Below are 17679 nucleotides of genomic sequence, written 5' to 3'. Positions count from 1 at the left end.
TCTCTGAGGGTGCTTTCACACATGTGAATCAATTCAGTTGTTCCGAAACAGGGATTAAAAATTGTTACATTGTTGCTCTCTGCTCTTGGAGCGGTTGGCTTTCACACTGCAAAAGTTTCTAAACGGACCAAAAGAGCTAAAATAAGTCACTTGTGAATAAACTCTCCTCACATTGGTCAGAGTTTCACAGTTTATTTTGCTGAGTCCCGCTCAGCTGTCAGGTGGAGGTAGTGGTTTGGTGATGTTTGACAAGGTGTGCATGACGTGTCTGAAGAGCGTGGAGGGATGCGGTGGGGAGGGGTGAAAAGGGTGCACGACATATTTGAAGACCGGGAGGAAGACGCTGATTACTGGGAGATTATCACTCGTTTGCGGGCGTCCCGGAGTCTCTGTGCATTTGCGGGAGACTACCGACACTTCCGGGAGACTTGGGATATGTCTGTTGAATGACCTCCTGCCTAGGTGTGAAAAAGTCTAGGTGTGAAAGCCCTCTGCCCTCTGAAGCTAAGCAGGGCTGCGCCCGGTCAGTACCTGGATGGGAGACCAGATAGGAAAACTAGGTTGCTGCCAGAAGTGGTGTTAGTGAGACTAGCAGAGGACGCTCAGCATGTGGTCTATGTGGGTCCTAATGCTCCAGTATATTGATGGGGAGTTTCAGTTAAATCATTTCTGTGGACATTAAGGCCCCGTTTACACTAGTGCGTTTTAGTTTTAAAACTGCGTTGTAGAATGAAAACGATCCGCATCCACACTCGCGTTTTACCCAGCGTTTCTGAACTGCTCTCCGTCCACACCAAAACGCTGAAAACGCACATCACGTGATCACACACACACTCTCGGGCAAGCGCTCCAACACTTCTACCCAGATGAGAGCTCTGCTTGTCGGACTGCTCATCAAGCATCTCCCGCTGGATCTAATCTCACTATATTTGCTAAACGTGATATTTTATTCATGTTGTTGTCTTTATCTAACGACATAGGCCAATTCCTTGACTTTGGTCATTGGAATCTATTAAGTTACTTGTTTACAGGTAAAATGTTTTGGTTAAGCGCAAAGATAAGTTAATGATTAATCCAGGTACATTGACTGATCGATTGCCTTTATTTCCTACAATGTATAAACTTATTGTATGCTATACTTTTATAAGTATCGATTATTAAAACTGATATTCAGCAAAAGAGAGGGTGCGTTTCGTATTTTCAATGAAAATGAAAGGAGGCAGTTGTTATCGGCTCCGTTTTGTTATAAATATCCACACAGTGAAGATGACGCTCATGCAGCACGACGCCTCAACATTTCTGCTGTCTGTTAAGTTGCTAATATTAAAAAGAAAATAGGCAGTTCCTTAAATCATGTTTACATTTTATTGTTGAGAAAGTGAAACAATGTAGCCAAGGTGATGTGAATGAAGTTATAAAGTACACTGTTCCCTTTGAAGATTTACCCGTGTCCTCGGTATGTTTTCCATATCAAACTGAGAAGGGGGAGACTGCAGCCTTGATCAAACTTGCGAAGTCTTAACTTACAAGAAGAGGATGCGAGACTGAACTGTGTGTGGGCTACTTAATATTGAGGAAAAGCCCCAATCAGAGAGGCGAATGTCTGCAGCCCCGCCTCCGTTTTCAGATGTCTCCGTCTTTCCCCATCCACACTGAGACGGAGCAGCAGCGTTTTAGAATGAAAACGGCCTTTCCAGCGTTTCCAAAAAGCTCCGTTTTCGGCGCTCGAGAACTCCGGCGTAGTGTGGACGGATGGCGTAACCGTAGCAAAACTTATGCGTTTTCAAACTAAAACGCACTAGTGTAAACGGGGCCTAAAAATCCCCTCCACCACCAATCAGCTATTGTGTGGTGTGCAGTCTGGCACAATATGGCTGCTGTCACATCATCTATACATACATATATGTGTATGTATGTATGTATGTATGCATGTATGTATGTATATATATATTAGCGCTGTCAAAATTAGTGCGTTAACGCATGCGATTAATTTTAAGTAATTAAAAAAAAAAATTAACGCATTTGCAGGTTTTTTTTTTACTTCCTGTTGTGGTGGACGTGTGTTCAACATGCAATAAATGTGGATAAGACCAATGAAGCACTTTTTGAAGGCATGTTTCAGTATAAAACAATTAGTCGCATCACAAGGCTCTCCAAAGTTTCATGCAATTTCGGGTGTTTCATTTTTAACTTTCGACTTCTGTTGTAAGTTGATATCGCATGGCGAACAGAAAGAAAATCCTCCGCATTTTGTGACTCAGTGTTTCTTTAAGGTAATAAAATCATTGCTTAGGCTACACGGTAGAATTTTAATAAGAGTATAATCTTAATCATATTAAAATCGGAGTATTGGTGTCTTATGTGAATGTACTCAGAAAGTCTGAGAACGTGGTCATGCGTGTTGAATCTGAGGGGAGTCGCTCCATTATGGAAGGCCGTTGGGGCCAAAACGTCAGCAGCGTGTTGTTTGTGTGACTGTGTGTGTTTCTGTGTCAGGGGCGGAGTGAGCGACGTATCTGAGTAGGGGCGAGAGAGTGTGCAATGTATTTAACGACCGGTTTGCAAGAAATCATCATTCATTTGCGGACATTTGGAAGTCTCTGTGCACTTGCGGGATACTCCTAGTCTTAGCAACTGGATGAATGTAAAGGAGGATTAAGCAAAATTGATTCTACTCTATAACTAATGTTCTCAACTCACAGGAATAAAACTTTACAATGAGTGCAACAGTTTGTATTCTATAGTTTATTATTATAATTTTCCATTTTCCATATCTGTAATGCCTTTATTTTGGCATTTTTTTTGCAGTCCACTTAGAATCCACCATAGAAATCAATGTTTTCTTTATTGGCATTGATTGTTTTGAAATTGAAATGTCTTTAACATGCCTCTGTTTTAATTTCTGTAATAAATATGGCTGTCAAGCCAGGATCTTGATGGTTTATTGTGGGTATGTTGTTTACATGAAGAAATCTGTGTTACAAGTTAAACAAAAATTCTATTAAACAATTATATTTTGAATTTAAATATTTTTTGTCTTGCGTTTACATTAATTTTACATTTAAATAGCCAAAATGACAAGTTTCAGTATTTTAAATGCGATTAATCACGATTATTTTTTTTAAAAAGGTGCGATTAATCAGTTATTTTTTTTTATCGATTGACAGCACAAATATATATATATATATATATATATATATATATATATATTTATATATATATATATATTTATATTTATATACATACACGCACACACACACACACACACACACACACACACACACACACACACACACACACACATGTGTGTGTGTATGTATTATAATAGTATTATTATAATTTTTTTTTTTACATTAAAATTTTTATTTATTTTTTTACTATTATAGATGTTCTACAAATCTGCTGTGTAATAACTACAATACTACCGGGTGAGATTTTGTACAGTTTACTGAAAACCTTCTCAGAATATGTTTTGATTTATCCAGATCCAGGATCTCCATTATGAAGTGGGTCAGCACTGGATTATGGTTTATTATATTTTGGCCTGAAGAGATGCCTGATTAAATTCTGATCTCCAAGACTTTGGACTCATCTCAAAGACACGCAATAAACCTTGCACTGCTTTTTAGGAGAAGATGCATGACACGCGATTGAATGGCTGTCAGGCCTTGTGTAATTGATGGCACCGTAGATGAGCTCTGGCTCCAGATGGAGAAGGATCAACTCATGATCACTGGGTTACTCTTTCTAGTTTTTATATAACTTGAGGAATTTCCTTGTGGATTATTGCTACCTCTGTCCACAAAAGCTTGTGCTGCAATTTATTACACAAGTGGAATTTTAATCCACTGGTTGAGTGACATAAACAATCAGTTTAGCCCCGGTGTGGCCGTTGACCTTTGGTGTTTTTTTACCCATTTTCATCACAGCTGCAAATAATAGACCTGCTGTTGCAAACCTAAATACACTAATGTCTTTTATGCAGTATTTGAAGAAGTTATGAGTTGATTGTTGGACAGGGTTTGTTTTTATAGATTCAGTCAGATTCTTTTTTTATCCTTTTTTTACCAGAGGAATTTTCCAAGGTTTAATTTTTGGTTTAGTTTTCAACATAGCCAACAGGTTTAGATTTGTTTCAATGCTCTCTGCTATATCTCATATTCAGTATTAAAATACTTTTTAATTATGTCAAAATAACATTATTTATAGACCTCCTCTTTTGGAAAAAAATATCAAAAATGTTGACACCTCAGAAGTTCTAATGTACAACATTATAATTACAAGATGTGCTCAAGTTCAATTAAATTCAGCTTTATTTGTATAGCGCTTTTACAATGTAGATTGTGTCAAAGCAGCTTCACATAAATGGTCATAGTAACTGGAACAGTGTAGTTCAGGTTTTAATGTTTAAATTCAGTTCAGTTCAGTTTAGCTCAGTTCAGTGTGATTTAATCATTACTGAGAGTTCAAACACTGAAGAGCAAATTCATCGATGCGTAGCTCTACCAATCCTGAACCATGCGAGGCAGTGGCGACAGCGCAGAGGGAAAAAAAACTTCACCTGATGGGAGTGAAGAAAAAAAACCTTGAGAACCAGACTCAGTTGGGCACGACCATTTTAATTTCTCCGCTGGCCAAAAGTCTTGTGCAGAGCTTCATTCGCCGTGGTTGAGGCTGGAAGATGGCCTCAGCGAAGACTCGTCTGTCCCTGGAGCGTCGCTGGAATCAGACTCATGTTCTCCACTCCCCACGACCATCAGCGCAGCAGCAGCTCAGGATATGGCCTGGTCCCGGATATGGAATCCTTGGGATCATCTCGTCGCTGGTCTTGGATCCAATCAGTGACTGCATAATCTGAGGACCTCGGGATGAGTATCCCCAGGTGAAAATAGAGAATTCAGAAAATAATTAGCGTAGCTGCTGTTCATAGTGTATATAAACAAGATGCAGAAGCCTGTGTGGAAGCCGCTAGGTGATGCATTGAGTGTATGCTTTACTAAACAGATAGGTCTTTAATCTAGTTTTGAACTGGGAGAGTGTGTCTGAGCCTCGGACGTTATCAGGAAGGCTATTCCAGAGTGTAGGAGCCATGAAAGAGAAGGCTCGACCTCCTTTACTTGATTTTGCTATTCTAGGTACTAACAGAAGCCCTGAGTTTTGAGATCTTAAAGAGCGAGTTGGTTTGTAGCGAGACAGAAGGTTGGTTAGATAAACAGGAGCTAGATTATTTAGAGCTTTATAGGTGAGAAGTAATATTTTAAATTCAATACAAAACTTAACAGGCAGCCAGTGTAAGGAGGATAAAATTGGGGTGATATGATCATATTTTCTAGACCTGGTCAGAACTCTGGCTGCTGCATTTTATACTAATTGAAGTTTGTTAATAGAAGATGCTGGGCAGCCAGCAAATAGAGCATTACAGTAATCCAGTCTCGAAGTCATAAAAGCATTGACTAGCTTTTCTGCATCTGAGATGGATAGCATATTTCGTAAGTGAGTTCAGTCTGAATAAGATGGACCCAGTTAGCAAGTTTTGTTCTCATTTAAGTTTGGATATACAGTATATAGACAACGACAGCATGTTTTGTTCTTGGGGAATTTAAACATAAAACAAACTGAAAAATTGTAGAAAAGTTGTAGATGTTATAAATTATCTAACTTTATAAAAAGGACAATAAAGTGTTTTTTTTATATTTATAGGTTATATCGTTTTAGAAATATTCTATATTTACTTTCAAGTGAAAAAAAAACCAATCTTGCAATTATTTGGATGGGAAGTACACTATATAATGATAAAAATTATAAATTTTGAGATTTAAGAATGCATTTTGATTTATTAGAAGGAAGATATACTATATGTAATATTTAAAATTATGTTCCACACCTGCAGTGCCAAAAACAGCACTGTTTGTTTGGTACACATGTGTGCTGGAAACACCTAAAAACCCTCACTGTTTACAGTCACTCCCCTAATATTACAACAGTAAATATGATTAGTATGATGATATTGATGTACCACAACAATGAAAGCTTCCCATTGCATTTCCTGCGGCCCCAAACGGCTGCTTACCTTGCTTATTTGCTAAATCCGGCCCTGCACTAGGTGAGATTTTGTACGTTTTACTGAAAACCTTTTTAGAATATGTTATAGATTTATATAATTCATGAAATGGCGATAAAAAGGAGATTTTATTCTCCAAACCATTTTTTGCAGTCTAATATCATTAAATAATGTTTTAACTAACCTTTACATAATAATAATAATAATAATAAATAATAGTAATAATAATAATAAATAATAGTAAAATAACAACAACAACAACAACAACAACAACAACAATAATAATAATAATAATAATAATACAAATAATAATGATAAATATTTACTATTATATTATTTTACTTTGTTAAATTCTCAAAAACAAACCCAATCCTAGACCTGCTGTCATAAAAAGAGACTGATGTGTCTGTGCTGTTCTGAGATCAGTGTCTGAAAGCTGCTCATTCTGCATGGATTCAGTGGGAGGACCATCATCCAGCGCAGGGAGGGGCTTAGAAGGTGGAGTGGGGGCTCTGTTTCTATATTTGTCCTCTTGCTCAGTTGTAATTAGACACAGCATCATGCACACCGCTCTACTGCAGGAGATGAAGATGGAGAAGCGCTGTGTTTTTCACTGCAGTGCTCCGCTGGTTTTCATTGTGCTGTAAATCAGGCGTTTTGTTTTGAATGATTTGGGGGTCTTGCGGTGTTGTGTGTATGTGCATGAGAGAGACTGGTTACTGCGTCTGCGTGCAGCAGCAGAGAGACTGGAGAAGGAAAGGCTCAGGTGTGGGGAACTATTGCATCTGTCAGAATGGGGCTGAGCGTGCAGATAAGACGAGACAGACGACATATCAGTGAGTATCCGTCCTGCTTCCGTATCTGAGGGATAATTTTAATTACTTTGAGGAAATGGAAATCCTTGCCTGCTGTGTCATGCGTTTTACTGTTGTAACACACACACATGCATGCTATATTGTGTGTGATTTTCTGCAGTTACTGTACCTTAGAAATTGTGTAAGGTGATTATTTTTATTCTAGATGCTAGTAACATCTTAACTAGCTTTATTTTTTTATTATTATATAATTATCTGTTAAATTTGATTATTTAGTTTTTTCACAAAAAAGTAGTGGATTTGATATGAAATCTTTTAAAAGATGATTATGTTATGTAGCAATTCAAATACATATTTACATTTATTTATCAAAAAGTTTATGTATTTAATTTAACATTAGTTTATTTATATATTTGTTTTGTTTTGTTCTTTGTTTTGTTTACTTTATGTTTAGTTTTATTTTATTAATTTTTTATTAAATTATTTTTGTTTTATTTTATTTTATTTTTTATTTTATTTTATTTGTATTTTTTTTTCAATTCAAGGTGGTTATTTTTATTCCAGATGCTAGTAACATCTTAAAACTAGCTTTCATTTTATTATTATTATTATAATTATCTACTAAATTTGACGATTTCGTTTTTAAAAAAGTAGTAAATTTGATATAAATTCTCTTAAAAGATGATTATGTAGCAATTCAAATATTGTATCTTTACATTTATTTATTTTATTTTTTGTGTATTTCATTCAAAATTAGTTTATTTTATTTATATTTTTGTTATTATGTTACTTTTTAGTTTTTTGTTTTGTTTATTTTATGCTTTGTTTATTAATTTTATTGTATATTTTATTTTTATTTTTTTTAATCATGTTAGGTGGTTATTTTTATTCCAGATGCTAGTAACATCTTAAAACTAGCTTTCATGTTGTTATTATTATTATTATTATTATTATCTACAAAATTTGACGATTTAGTTTTGTAAAACAAATCCTGAATTTGATATAAATTATATTAAAAGATGATTATGTAGCAATTCAAATATTTTACATTTGCATTTATTTATTTTATTTTTAATTTTTGTAATTAATGTAAAATGGGTTTATTTTATTTATATATTTGACTATTTTCTAGTATATTTAACTGCATAATGTTCAGAAAAATGATAAAAATATTAGTTATAATAGTAACTTTGATTCTAATACACTTTGCATGCATGTCTGTATTATTATTTTAATTTGTGCAGTGATTTATTATTATTATTATTTTTTGCACTATCCAGTCCTATTGCACTTATATTGCTTTGTATTTATTCTTATATTACAGTGCAAATATTAAATTATTGGTTTATTTATAAATTGATTTATTTCTGCTGGTTGTTGAGAGCTACTGAACAAATTCGGTCATATTACTAAAGTGACAACAAATGTTTATTTATTTAAAGGTAAATTCTGTGCTTGGATGCAAAATGGTGACAGATTTACTGTAAACGGAGTGCTTATTATGCAGTTTGTTTACTTTCCTGAACCGATGTGTTTAAGCACTTCAAGTCAAAGCCTTTGTAAGTTTCTGTTAGTTTTATCTATAAATAATCAATGCTTTCATTTGTTTAATGCACCTTTGAAGTGGCTCAGAGTTGGATCGGCATCTTCTGTCAATTAAAGAAAGCTGTTCTTGTCTTTGATGTTGGAGGCTGGTGCTGAATGATGCATTACTGAGATGATGCAGAGAAGTAAATTACCGCAGACACTACAAAGACAGGAGTTTGTCTGACTGGATGCTTTATTTGCATATTAAAGCACCTGTTTTATTTTAGCGCTTGGGCTTGGGCTTGTGACCGAGAATCTCATTTGTGGGGACAAGTCGATGCTGTGATGTTTTATAGAAGACTTTTGAGGAAGCCTTTAAAGAAAAACTTAGATATTTGCAATGGAACTGCTATGTGTTTTGGGAATGTTGCAACCCAAATTCGCTGAAAATGTGTCTCTAGTACCTTTACCTTTCTGCAAAACTTCAAACATTTTAGCTACTGTATATGCAGTTTACAGTTTGCTGCAATTTTGCATTGAAAAAACTACAGGCATCAAACATGTTATCAATTAATCATTTAGAACTCTCTGTTGTGTGGTTTCTTGCACAGATTAGATTGTAAACAAATGCATATTAATGCTTGCATCACTTATCAACATCCAAATGTTTGGCTTTTCCAATGTAGTGTACTTGCTCATTAGGTAACCTGGTAATTGTGCTGTAAAGTCTTAAAATCTAGTAAAACCCAACAGTCAACTTTATAAATGAAATAAGTGTAGTTACTCAAAATTGACTGAAAGTTAATTCTACTAATTTGAAAAGAGTTTTGAACTCTGTTAAAGGTAATGAGTTAATTACCTCAATACTTAAATTGAGTAAGTTCACAGTACACTGTAAAAAAAATCTGTAAAATAACAGTTAAATGACTGTATATTTTAACAGATTTTTTCCGTATACACGTATTACGGGTGTTTTTCCGTTTATATACATTTTCGAATTGCATTGTGGGAAGGGGATCGCAGCTCAGACAGCGTTTGATGGACACCGGGACATATTTCTTCCTCTGTTTTTTCCCTGGTAAGTACGATTAATAAAACATATAACAATATTTTAGTTAAAAGACTGCTTTATTACCTTTTTATCGTTATTTAAAATGATTTTTGTCTTTTATGAAGCGCCCATGGAAAGTACAGCAGTGAGTTACGTTTAATATTGTTAATAAGATCAGACTTTATTTCATTAAGATCAAACTGAGCTATGAGTGGTTAAATGTAATTTAAACAAGCATTTACCTAATGATTTTTTACCTTTTTATACGTTTTCCTCATCAGTAAATATGGTATCTGTTCATTTACAGTTGTTTGTCCGTATTTTTCTAAACTGCCGTGCGCGGGAAGTGGCGTGACGTCCCAATCACCCACTCACTCCCTCTGCACCTGACTGGATTAACGGTAAACGTCAGTTTGTCTGTAAGAGTGTAAAAGGTATGTTAATTATTTTATAGAAATATAAATGTTTTCTTTGTACAGTGCATTGAACAAGGGATAGCATTCAAAGTTTGTGTCACTGTGTAGTTTGGTTGATATACACTGCGGTCAAGCCAGCCGCGGTTCGGAAAAACACAGTCAAGCCAGCCGCGCTTTATATTTCGGTGCGCGCGTATTATTGTCATTACGGTAATGTCAGCAGCCACACAGAGAGCGCTCCACAGAGCACCCATTTCGCCCAGAACAGAGAGATGACAACGAAATATAAGTTTATCCCCCTTTCCTCCCACGTATGCTTTATTAAACAATTTATTAGCTTTTTTGACTGTTGTTATTTAAAGAAATTGGTTTCTGGGCTTACCTTTAATTTCCTCAAGTTTATCTTTTTGCTTCAAATGATTTTATAGCAGATCAAACGGACAGAATAAATATACGATTTCTAAATACACAGAATGCGTTTCTACTTCTCCTAGCCAACTACAGTACATTGCAATTAAGGTTAAATGCAATTTTATACAACGTGGCTAACCTCAGAAAGTGAAAACAATCATAAAGTAGTCCAACAAAACATTGTTTAAGTTATAAATATATGTTGGTTTTATTTAAAGGGGATTTTGTATGCTTCTTTCAGTATATGGGATATGGGGCATTATTACACTTTAGATGACTGTAAAGACCTTATTATTTGTTATAAGTAGAATAGAACAACAATAAGATCTGATGCAGGAAGTCAAATACTAAGCATACATTATATGAAGCCTGTTTTACTGCAGCATTTTGGAGAAATGTACCATTAACACACTTTAAAGTGCTATAAAGAAATAAGTAGAAAAAAACAAAGTTTGGTTCTGATACAGGATGTACATGCATACCTCATGTGAAAGACCTCATTTAAGTTAACAGAAGAAAACTATGGACAGGACATCCAATATTATATGCATACCTCATAATAACTTACTGCAGCATTTTGGAGAAATTTGCTATTATTGAGCTATAAAGTCTTTAAAGTGTTATAAATACATTGTTTGACATAAGTTAAATAAAAGACTGATCAGGTCTGATACTAGATGTCTCATGCTATATGCATATATACAACATATGAATCCTTTTTACTGCAGCAATTTGGAAAAAAAAATGCTCATTTAAAAGATGTAGAAAAAAAAAACAATAGTCAGGTCTTATACAGGACATCCCATACTAAACCTCATATAAAGACTTGTTACTGCAGCGTTTTGGAGAAATTGGGCATTAACATTACTCAAAGTGTTATGAAGACTCAATTTTCAATAAATAGACAAAAAACAATGATCAGTTCCTGTACAGAACATCACATACAATATGCATACTACATGTAAACACTTCTTACTCCAGCAATCTGGAGAAGTGGGACATTAACAAAATATAAAGTGTTATAAAGACCCCATTTCGATTAAGAAGAAAGAAACAATGGTCAGTTCTTATTCAGGACATCCCATACTATATGTGTACTTCACATGAAATCTTTTTTTACTGCAGCGTTTTGGAGAAACTGGGTATTAACCTATTATAAAGTGATATAAAAACCCCATTTCTAATAAGTAGAAAAAAACAATGGAAAGTACTTATACAGGACATACCATACTATTTATGTACTTCACATGAAGCGTTTTTACTGCAGCGTTTTAAAGAAACGGGGTATTAACATAATATAAAATACTATAAAGACCACATTTTAAATTGGTAGAAAAAATCTATTGTCAGTTCTTATACAGGACATCCCATACTATATGTGTACTTCACATGAAACCTTTTTACTGCAGTGTTTTGGAGAAATTGTATATAATATATTTCAAAGTGTTCTAAAGACCCCAATTCAAATAAGTAGAAAAAAAACAATGGTCAGTTCCTATACAGGACATCCATACTATATCTGTACTTCACATAAAACTTTTTTACTGCAGCATTTTGGAGAAATGGGGTATTAAAATAATATAAAGTGCTATAAAGACCTCATTTCAAATAAGTAGAAAAAAACAATGGTCAGTTCTAGTACAGGACATCCCATACTATGAGTGTACATTACATGAAACCTTCTTACTGCACTGTTTTGGAGAAATGAGGTATTAACACAACAAAGTGATATAAAAACCCCATTTCAAATAAGTAGAAAAAAAACAATGGTCGGTTATTATACAGGACATCCCATACTATATATGTACTTCACATGAAACCTTTTTACTGCAGCATTTTAGAGAAACGGGGTGTTAACATAGAAAAAAAAGTACTATAAAGTCCCCCTTTCAAATAAGTAGAGAAAAACAATGGTCAGATCTTATACACGACACCCTTATCTCTGTGTGTACTTCACATGAAAGTTTTTTGCTGCAGCATTTTAAAGACACGGGGGAATTAACATAGTATAAAGTAATATAAGGACCCCGTTTTAAATAATTATAAAAAAACAATGGTCAGTTCTTATACAGGACATACCATACTATATGTGTACTTCATATGAAACCTTTTTACTGCAGCATTTTGGAGAAAGGGGGTATTAACATAACATAAAGTGCTATAAAGACCCCATTTCAAATAAGTAGAAAAAGACAATGGTCAGTTCTTATACAGGACATCCCATACTATATCTGTACTTCACATGAAACCTTCTTACTGCACTGTTTTGGAGAAATGGGGTATTAATATGATTTAAAGTGTTATAAGGACCCTATTTCTAATACGTAGAAAAAAAACAATGGTCAGTTCTTATATAGGACATCCCATACTCTATGTGTACTTCACATGAAACCTTTTTACTGCAGCATTTTTCAGACATGGGGTATTAACATAATATAAAGTGCTATAAAGACCCCATTTCTAATAAGTAGAAAAAAACAATAGTCAGTTCTTATACAGGACATCCCATACTATATATGTACTTCACATGAAACCTTTTTACTGCAGCATTTTAAAGAGACAAGGTATTAACATAATAAAAAATACTATAAAGACCCCATTTTTTATAAGTAGAAAAAAAATAATGGTCAGTTCTTATACAGGACATCCCATACTATGTGTGAACTTCACATGAAACCTTATTACTGCAGTGTTTTGGAGAAATTGTATATCATTATATTTCAAAGTGTTATAAAGACCGCATTTTAAAAAAGAAGAAAAAAACAATTGTCAGCTCTTACACAGGACATCCCATACTATATATGTACTTCACATGAAACCTTTTTACTGCAGCATTTTAAAGAGACGGGGTATTAACATAATATAAAATATTATAAAGGCCGCATTTTAAATAAGTAGAAAAAAACAATGGTCAGTTCTTACACAGGACATCCCATACTATGTGTGGACTTCACATGAAACCTTATTACTGCAGTGTTTTGGAGAAATTGTTTAATATTATATTTCAAAGTGTTATAAAGACCCCAATTTAAATAAGTAGAAAAAAACAATGGTCAGTTATTATACAGGACATCCCATACTATATCTCTACTTTACATGAAACCTATTTACTGCAGCATTTTAGAGAAATGGGGTATTAACATAAAATAAAGTGCTATAAAGACCCCTTTTCAAATAAGTAGAAAAAAACAATGGTCAGTTCTTATACAGGACATCCCATACTATATATGTACTTCACATGAAACCTTTTTACTGCAGCATTTTAAAGAGACGGGGTATTAACAAAATATAAAATACTATAAAGACCGCATTTTAAATAAGTAGAAAAAAACAATGGTCAGTTCTTATACAGGACATCCCATACTATATGTGTACTTCACATAAAACCTATTTACTGCAGCGTTTTGGAGAAAGGGGGTATTAACATAATATAAAGTGCTATAAAGACCGCATTTCAAATAAGTAGAAAAAAACAATGGTCAGTTCTTACACAGGACATCCTATACTATGTGTGGACTTCACATGAAACCTTATTACTGTAGTGTTTTGGAGAAATTGTATAATATTATGTTTCAAAATGTTATAAAGACCCCAATTTAAATAAGTAGAAAAAAACAATGGTCAGTTAATATACATGACATCCCATACTATATCTGTACTTCACATGAAACCTATTTACTGCAGCATTTTAGAGAAATGGGGTATTAACATAATATAAAGTGCTTTAAAGACCCCATTTCAAATAAGTAGAAAAAGACAATGGTCAGTTAATATACATGACATCCCATACTATATCTGTACTTCACATGAAACCTATTTACTGCAGCATTTTAGAGAAATGGGGTATTAAGATAATATAAAGTGCCATAAAGACCCCATTTCAAATAAGTAGAAAAAAACAATGATCAGTTTTTGTACAAGACATTCCATATTTTGTGTGTACATCACATGAAACATTCTTACTGCACTGTTTTGGAGAAATGAGGTATTAACATTACATAAAGTTGTATAAAAACCCCATTTCAAATAAGTAGAAAAAAACAGTGGTCAGATCTTATACAGGACATGCTATTCTATGTGTGTACTTCACATGAAATCTTTTTGCTGCAGCATTTTAAAGAAACTGGATATTAACATAATATAAAGTACAATAAAGACCGCATTTTAAATAAGAAGGAAAAAACATTTGTCAGTTGTTATACAGGACATCCCTCACTATATGTGTACCTCACATGAAAACTTCTTACTGCACTGTTTTGGAGAAGCGGGGTATTGACATTATAATATAAAGTGATATAAAAACCCCATTTCAAATAAGTAGAAAAAACAATTGTCAGTTGTTATACAGGACATCCCATACTATATATGTACTTCACATGAAACCTTTTTACTGCAGCATTTTGGAGAAACAGGGTATTACATAGAAAAAGTACTATAAATACCCCCTTTCAAATAAGTAGAAAAAAACAATGGTCAGATCTTATACAGGACATCTTAATCTATGTGTGTACTTCACATAAAAGCTTTTTACTGCAGCATTTTAAAGAAACGGGGTATTAACATAATATAAAATACTATAAAGAGTTTATTTTAAATAAGTAGAAAAAAACAATGGTCAGTTCTTATACAGGACATTTCATACTATATGTGCACTTCACATGAAACATTTTTACTGCAGCGTTTTTGGGAAACAGGTTATTAACATACGATAAAGTGCTATAAAGAGCCCATTTCCAATAAGTAGAAAAAAACAATGGTCAGTTCTTATACATGACATCCCATACTATGTACTTGACATGAAACTTTCTTACTGCACTGTTTTGGAAAAATGGGGTATTAACATAATATAAAGTACTATAAAGACCCCATTTCCAATAAGTAGAAAGAAACAATGGTCAGTTCTTATTCAGGACATCCCATACTTTTTGTGTACTTCACATAAAAACTTTTTACTGCACTGTTTTGGAGAAATGAGGTAATAACCTAATATAAAGTGCTATAAAGACCGCATTTCAAAAAAGTAGAAAAAAAAATAGTCAGTTCTTATACAGGACATACCATACTATATGTGTACTTCACATAAAACCTATTTACTGCAGCGTTTTGGAGAAAGGGGGTATTAACATAATATAAAGTGCTATAAAGACCGCATTTCAAATAAGTAGAAAAAAACAATGGTCAGTTCTTATACAGGACATACCATACTATATATGTACTTCACATGAAACCTTTTTACAGCAGCATTTTGGAGAAAGGGGGTATTAACATGATACAAAGTGCTTTAAAGACCCCATTTCAAATAAGTAGAAAAAGACAATGGTCAGTTCTTATACATGACATACCATACTATATCTGTACTTCACATGAAACCTATTTACTGCAGCGTTTTGGAGAAAGGGGGTATTAACATAATATAAAGTGCTATAAAGACCGCATTTCAAATAAGTAGAAAAAACAATGGTCAGTTCTTATACAGGACATACCATACTATATGTGTACTTCACATGAAACCTTCTTACTGCAGCATTTTGGAGAAAGGGGGTATTAACATAATATAAAATGCTTTAAAGACCCCATTTCAAATAAGTAGAAAAAGACAATGGTCAGTTCTTATACATGACATACCATACTATATATGTACTTCACATGAAACCTTTTTACTGCAGCATTTTGGAGAAACTGGGCATTAAGCCAATATAAAGTGCTATAAAGACCCTATTTCAAATAAGTAGAAAAAACAATGGTCAGTTCTTATACAGGACATACCATACTATATGTGTACTTCACATGAAACCTTTTTACTGCAGCATTTTGGAGAAAGGGGGTATTAACATGTTATAAAGTGCTTTAAAGACCCCATTTCAAATAAGTAAAAAAAGACAATGGTCAGTTCTTATACATGACATACCATACTATATATGTACTTCACATGAAACCTTTTTACTGCAGCATTTTGGAGAAACAAGGTATTAAGCCAATATAAAGTGTTATAAAGACCCTATTTCAAATAAGTAGAAAAAAACAATGGTCAGTTCTTATACAGGACATACCATACTATATGTGTACTTCACATGAAACCTTTTTACTGTACTGTTTTGGGGAAACGGGGTAATAACCTAATATAAAGTTCTATAAAGACCACATTTAAAATAAGTAGAAAAAAAACAATGGTCATTTCTTGTACAGGACATCCCATACTATACCTATACTTCACATAAAACCTATATACTGCAGCACTTTGGAGAAATGGGGAATTAACATAATATAAAGTGCTATAAGGACCCCATTTCAAATAAGTAGAAAAAAACAATGGTCAGTTCTTATACAGGACATCCCATAGTATACGTGTACTTCACATTAAACCTTCTTATGGCACTGTTTTGGAGTAATGGGGTATTAACATACTATAAAGTGATATAAAAACCTCATTTAAAATAAGTAGAAAAAACAATGGTCAGTTCTTTTACAGGACATCCTATACTTTGTGTACTTAACATGAAACATTTTTACTACAGCATTTAAAAAAATCAGGTATTAACATATTATAAAGTGCTATAAGAACCGCATTTCAAATAAGTAGAAAAAAAACATTGGTCAGTTCTAAAACAGGACATGCCATACTATATGCGTCTTCGACATAAAAACTTCTCACTGCACTGTTTAGAAGAAATGGGATATTTGCATAATATAAGGTGATATAAAAAAACAATTTTAAATAAGTAAAAAAGAAAACATTGGTCAGTTCTTATTCAGGACATCCTATACTATATATGTACTTCACATGAAACCTTTTTACTGCAGCATTTTAAAGAAACGGGGTATTAACCTAATATAAAGTGCTATAAAGACCACATTTCAAATAAGTAGAAAAAAATTATGGTTAGTTCTTATACAGGACATCCCATACTATATGTGCACTTCACAAAAAGCCTTTTTACTGCATCATTTGGAGAAACGGGGTTTTAACATATAAAGTTCTATAAAAAACCCATTTTTAATAAGTAGAAAAAAACAATGGTCAGTTCTTATACAGGACATCCCATACTATGTGTGTACTTCACATGAAACCTTTTTACTGCACTGTTTTGGAGAAATGGGGTATTAACATAATAATATAAAGTAATATAAAAACCCCATTTCAAATAAGTAGAAAAAACAATGGTCAGTTCTTATACAGGACATCCTATACTTTCTGCACTTGACATGAAACCTTTTTACTGCAGCGTTTTGGAGAAATTGGGTATTAAAATATTATAAAGTGCTATAAAGACCGCATTTCAAATAATTAGAAAAAAAACAGTGGTCAGTTCTTATTCAGGACATCCCATACTATGTGTGTACTTGACCTGAAACCTTTTTACTCCAGTGTTTTGGAAAAATTAGGTATTAACATATTAT

General features: G+C 33.5%; 1 protein-coding gene and 1 long non-coding RNA gene across 3 annotated transcripts in view; both read left to right on the top strand.

Annotated features, from left to right (window-relative positions):
* arhgap32a (Rho GTPase activating protein 32a) overlaps positions 1–17679 on the top strand; it is a 90674-nt gene that overhangs the window by 24287 nt on the left and 48708 nt on the right. Inside the window, exon 1 of one of the 2 annotated variants that reach the window (XM_073923590.1) lies at positions 6600–6897. The exons of the other annotated variant lie outside the window; for it this stretch is intronic. The gene's annotated coding sequence lies outside the window, so the exon portion shown is untranslated. Of the gene's footprint in view, positions 1–6599; positions 6898–17679 lie in introns of those variants that run through there. 2 annotated transcript variants of the gene reach the window in all.
* Positions 9404–9899, top strand: LOC141377821 (uncharacterized). The gene is made up of 3 exons (XR_012390808.1): positions 9404–9481; positions 9580–9599; positions 9762–9899. It is a non-coding gene; the product is annotated as an uncharacterized lncRNA (long non-coding RNA).

This window comes from Danio rerio, chromosome 15 (genome assembly GCF_049306965.1).
Source record: "Danio rerio strain Tuebingen ecotype United States chromosome 15, GRCz12tu, whole genome shotgun sequence".
NCBI lineage: Eukaryota > Metazoa > Chordata > Actinopteri > Cypriniformes > Danionidae > Danio > Danio rerio.
The sequence above is the reverse complement of the archived record's forward strand: the minus strand, read 5'-3'. Positions and strand labels throughout refer to the sequence as shown.